Source organism: Rhinopithecus bieti, unplaced genomic scaffold (genome assembly GCF_001698545.2).
Source record: "Rhinopithecus bieti isolate Rb0 unplaced genomic scaffold, ASM169854v2 scaffold_21201, whole genome shotgun sequence".
Taxonomy (NCBI): domain Eukaryota; kingdom Metazoa; phylum Chordata; class Mammalia; order Primates; family Cercopithecidae; genus Rhinopithecus; species Rhinopithecus bieti.
The window spans coordinates 145,397-151,523 of NW_016810610.1; the positions used below are offsets into that span (position 1 = coordinate 145,397).

Consider the following 6,127-nt stretch of genomic DNA (forward strand, 5'->3'; position numbering starts at 1 on the left):
TGAATCAACTTTGTCCATGTCAGAAGAGGATCAACTGCAGGAGATCGCAAACGAGCCTTCAAAGTATCTTTGAGACAACTTCAAATCACTATACATTGTGAATTAAAGTCAAGGCAGAATATCCTGAGATTGCCACAAAAAAACAAAAAGCGTGCTTCTATTTCCAGCATCCTATCTTTGTGAAGCAGAGTTTTTCTGCAGTGACAGCAACCATAACGAGATTACAGAGTAGACTGAACATAGGCAAAACACTTTAGGTGTCACTGTCTCCCATCACCCCCAGAATGGGACCATCTAGTTGCAGGAAAACAAGCCCTTATTCTACATTATGGTGAGTTATATAATTGTTTCATTATATATTATAATGCAATAACAATAGAAATAAAGTGCACAATAAGTATAATGCACGTCAATCATTAACAAACCACCTCCCCTCCCTGTGTCCGTGGAAAAATTGTCTCCACAAAACCAGTCCCTGGTGCCAAAAAGGTTGGGGACCGATGATATAATCTATATATAATAGCAAACTTGACAAATAAGCTAAAAAAAGATCAAAACTTAAAGAATACTACAAACTTTAAGGATAATGAAAAAATCAATTAGTGCACACTGATAACTTTGTGTTTAAGAAATTTAAGACCCATTAAAATATTAAAGCATCATACATCTACAACATATTTTTAATGAGGTATTTAAAATAATGTACAAATTGTTTTAGTAAATTGTTTTACAATATAAATATCCACCGCCATTTGTGCACATACTCAAATTGCCAAGGCTGATAAATATATTCATCTAGGCAAAACTTTCACTATGTAAAGTTTTCAGGTAGAAAAGCGTGGAAAATTTGAGCAAATTTCATTCAAGTAGTGAGCAACAACTAAATCTCTCATTTTGACTTTACACAAGTAACATCCAATTCTGCTCTCTTATCCATTCACTTTTATTAAGATTCTTCTTACCTGAGCATTGCTATATCCATTATTATTACTATGAACTACACTGCCTCCTTCACACAGAAGTTATTCTTCCCTTTTGGTATGATATAGCATTTAAAATATATTTTTAGGGCAGGCACAGTTGCTCACACCTATAATCCCGGCACTCTGGGAGGTCGAGGCAGGTGGATCACCTGAGGTGAGGAGTTCAAGACCAGGCTGACCAACATGGTGAAACCCCATCTGTACTAAAAATACAAAATTAGCCGGGCATGGTGGTGCGTGCATGTAATCCCAGCTACTCAGGAGGCTGAGGCAGGAGAATCACTTGAACTTGGCAGGAGGAGGTGGCAGTGAGCTGAGATCGCACCACTGCATTCCAGCCTGGGCAACAAGAGTAAAAACTCCATCTCAAATAAATAAATAAAATAAAGTAAAATACATGTTTAAAATGTGAAACAGACTGATAGTACCTTAATCACTATACCACAATTCCACTTGCTAACATAGCAAAATGTCAGAGAAAAATGTACAAATATGAAATGTAAGGAAGTAAGATGCTATTTATGAGTTACACAAAATAAAATGAACATAAAATATAAAGAATAAAACTGCATTTTATTAGACAAAAAATAAGAATTAACAAAATTACCAAAAGAAAAAAAGGTGTTATAATTCTATATTTTTTTAAAAGGTAGAAATTAGGATATATGTATGAAAGTGAAGGGGGTAGAAGAAATCGTGATTTGGTGGAAACCTGTGTATTTTCTTAGATCACATAAAGTAACTTCATGCTGTAAGTTTAAAAGAATGTATAGTGCCTTAAAAGAAAAAAAAAGTCATTTCCCAGATTTTACAAAGAAAAATTAGAATAACAAAAATTTTATTTTAAAACTTCTATACCCAAAAAATCAATAAATGAAAATTAATAATATTTCAGCCACAAAGAGAATATTATGGATATTAATTGGCAATTCACTAAACAACACTAAGTGAACGCATAAAAAGATGTTTACAATAGTAATCAGGAAAATGCACATTAAAATACTATTCACTCCCATCACCTTGGCAAAAGTAAAAATTCTCACAATTTTCAAGTGTTGGTGAGAACATGAAGAATCAGGGACACATACCCTGTTGGTGGAAGTATATATACATTACCACAGTGACTTGAAAAGCACTTCGGCAACATGTGATAAAGTTGAGGATATAAATACTCTCAGATACAACAATCTCACTTTTAAGTATGCACCCTAGAGCAACTCTTAAATATGTACATGAAAAGACCAGTACAAGAAGTGCAGTGCAGCATTGTTTATAACAACAAAAGGTGAAAATTTACCTAAATGCCATAAGCTCTGTAGTTCACAGGAAGTTAGATGATGAAACTAAATAAATGCTTTTTAAAATTTACAGATGACAATGAGTGCAAAGAAGAGCAAATCCCTGAACAGATGATATTGAAGTCATACTGGTAAACAAAATTACTCATCTGAAATTAAGACAGTATCAGCATTTACAATGAATGCATATAAAGTAAGTATTTCTATGTCAGAAACCATTTTAAAGTCAATCATTAATAATAATAATGGCAACATAGAAAATGTGTTATCTTGTGTACTCACCAAGTCTTAGTGTTAACTTCGTATTTATAAAGATCATCAACCAATCCATATTTGTTGCCTGGCAATGCTTTATACCCTCCATGAACATAAATGGACTTTGTTATTTCATCATACACACTGGTATGGCCATATCCACCTTGTACAATAGCTCCTTTAGTTTCTGGAACAAGCCAAGTGTTTGATGCTGCAACAGAAAGAAAATGCATTGTAAATTTCAAGTAGTATTTTTAAATATAGCTAATATATCACCAGAAATATCAACAAGTTAATTCCAATGACATATTTTTATGAGTAAATATCGCAGAGTTAATATTAATTTAATCAACAAACACTTATTAAATATGTGCCAGGTTAGGTGCTGGGGTTGAAGTTGAGTAACACTGGTCTTTCCATAGATGAAGTTAAACTCTGAAATACTAAAAAGAACATTTTGTGTGTTTGCAAGAGAAAAAAGAAAACTTTATTCTTATACTACATAAATAGCTCTGAAAAAAAATTTTAACAAATATTTTTATGAGAGCCTACCATGTGAGTTAGTCACTGATATTACAAAGATAAAATGATAAGATCCCTACCCTTAGCAATCTAAAATTAAAGTAATTGAACACATTTTTAGTACTGTGCTGGTCCTTTATTTGTTGGATATAAGCCCCACTTTCCTTTTTATAAAGTCCTTTGTATTGCGGAGGATGAAAACCTAAACAATAAAATTTCCAAGACTCTCTTGACAATTGTGTTACTATTAGGTTCCATCAATGGGAGTACTAGTATGAGATTAAAGGGCAAGAGGAAAGATTCTGATTTTGCCTCTAGCAGCAGGAACAGGAAGGCAATTACAGTAGGTAATGGCAGTGCTGGCTTAATAGGTATTCCCTGTTCAGAAGCAAAACTGGTACGTTTAGTTGCTCACTGGCAAATGTGATCATAGGCTCCAGCCTAGGTATGTAGCACTTCTGGATTTCTGGGTGATCCCTTCCCTTTGGTATCTCTAGTCCTTCTAACACTTTTGTAACTAATTTCCAATATTAAAATCCCACTCTGCTTGCTGTATCCACAAGAGATTCATTTCCCAATGCAGTTTCACTAATAAAAACACCAATCATATGCAAGGGATGCTCTTAAGAAATGCATATGAAAAATCCACAATTTCTTGGCCTTAGAAAATTTATTCTAAAAGCAGCTATAAAAATATGTTATTTGTTTTTTAATTATGCATATAGATCATATATCCATCCTTCCTCTAACCGGCCACCTAAAATGTGGCTTCCTAGTCAGCTCATTGAAAATACTCAAATCAACTAATAGAAAATGATAATGCTTAAAAACTCTTTGCATTTACAAAATTCTAAGGTAGTAAAGAAAATGATTCTACAATGGTCATAAAAAATAGAAATATCAAAAAAAGTCATCCAAGCCACTGGTACTTTACCTGTTAAGAAACTTTGTGGTACTCATACGTAACTAACGGGCATTACATTTTGGAGTTAATTTCCAAAAAATGATGTAAAAGACAACTTATCAGAAATAATTTGATTAATATGCTTTAACCACTTATTATAACTATATATATAAATTTGAACTAAAAGATTTTCATATTTTTATTCACTTTCCTTTAATAAAGATGAACTGGATCCTTACAAAAAAATATTAAGAGGTATAAAATGTTAAAAAGTTACCCTTTCCCCCAACCCACTACCTAGAGGTACTTTCCACAATTTGTTCTGTACGGACTATTTTCAAACTACAGTTCTGAATATTTTAGTATATATAAACCACATGTATATGATGTACATAGATATGTTTATGTATATGTGTGTGTGTGTATACATATATTTGTACCCCTAAAAAGTACTATGTTGCAACTACTGTTTCACTTAACAAGACATTTGGGGCATCATTCTGTATCCCATTTATTACTTTTTTAACAGCTAAATTCCATTGTGTTGATAATATATAATTTATTTAAATAACTCTACATTGTTACTCATTTGGGTTTCAATTTGCCCTTAGAAACAATGGTGCAATAAACAACCCTGGAATCAACAGCAGCATCATTCTCTAATAGAGCACAGTTCTCAGTAACTATCTCATTATCTCATTTAATAATAACCTTTGGAGGGTTGTATTATTGCTATCTCTTCTTTACAACTTAGGAAATTCAAAGCTAGAAAAATTAAATAACACATCAGACGTTTAAAAGTTAATAAGTGGAACAGGATAGTGTAGACTGATTTTTCCCTGCTCCTCTCCACAGACCTTAGAAATTGTGTAAGAGACAACCAAAGAAAAAATCTAAAAAGTGTAAAGAGGAAGGCAGACTGGCTAGGGACTGGAGGGAGGATGTGTGTCACATGACACTCACTCACCCAACAGAAGAAGGTTACTCAGGCCCAGCATTTCTCAACTCCCATCCTTACAATAAAAGATTACTTTGGTAGGCTTATTCCTTACCCAAATTGAACAAGAGTCCCATGGACAACACCAGATGACCCAAACAGCACGAGCAAGAGGGACCCGCCAAATACGACTTATAGCAAGTATGCAGGGAAAGCACTCCCCTTGCCCACAAGGCCTAAGACTGGAAAAGGAGATCTCACCATGAGAACTGAATGCAAAACCCAAACTAGGTGACTACCTGCTAAGATAAAAGATTTAAAATAGGACCCAGAAACTCCCATTATAAAACCCAAAATGTCAAGATACAATCAAAAATTCCTTGTCATACCAACAACAAGAAAAATCACAACTTGAATGAGAAAAGACAAGTAATACTAACACTGAGATGAATGGATCAGATGTTAAAATTATCTAAAAGAATTTTAAAGTAGTCATGATAAAATACTCCAACAAGTAATTATAAATATTTTTAACTTTTATTTTGAGTTCTAGGGTACAAGTGCAGGTTTGTTACATAGATAAATCTATGTCACGGGAGTCTGTTGTATAGATTATTTCATCATCCAAGTATTAAGCCTAGTACCCATTAGTTATTTTTCGTGATCCTCTCCCTCCTTCCATGATTCACCTCCAACAGGCTCCAGTGCATGTTTTTCACCTCTATGCATCCATGTGTTCCATCATGTAGCTCCCACTTATAAGTGAGAACATGCAGTATTTGGTTTTCTGTTCCTGTGTTAATCTGCAAAGAATAATGGCCTGCAGCTCCAAACATGTCCCTGCAAAAGACATGATCTCATTGTTTTTTGTGGCTGCATAATATTCCATTGTGTATATGTACTACATTTTCTTTATTCCGTCTATCATTGATGGGCATTTAGGTTTATTCTTTGCCATTGTGAATAGTGCTGCAATGAAAATATGTGTGCATGTGTCTTTATAATGGAATAATTTGTTAATATATTTCTTTGGATATATACCTAGTAATGGGATTGCTGAGTTGAATGGTATTTCCGTCTTTAGGTTTTTAAGAAATACCACAGTGTCTTCCACAATGGTTGAACTAACTTACACTCCCACCAACAGTGTATAAGCATCCCTTTTTCTCTGCAACCTCACTACTATTACAAATTATCTTGAAACAAACAAAAATATCTCAGCAAAAAA

The 6,127-nt window shown here is 33.7% G+C and overlaps 1 protein-coding gene across 1 annotated transcript in view; it reads right to left on the bottom strand.

Annotated features, from left to right (window-relative positions):
- Positions 1–2,585, bottom strand: part of LOC108542443 (attractin-like protein 1) — a gene marked incomplete at its 3' end in the record, with an annotated part of 118,504 nt that extends 115,919 nt beyond the window's left edge. The window contains exon 1 of the mRNA XM_017892460.1: positions 2,564–2,585. The remainder of the gene's footprint in view (positions 1–2,563) is intronic.
- Between the last annotated feature and the right edge of the window lie 3,542 nt (positions 2,586–6,127).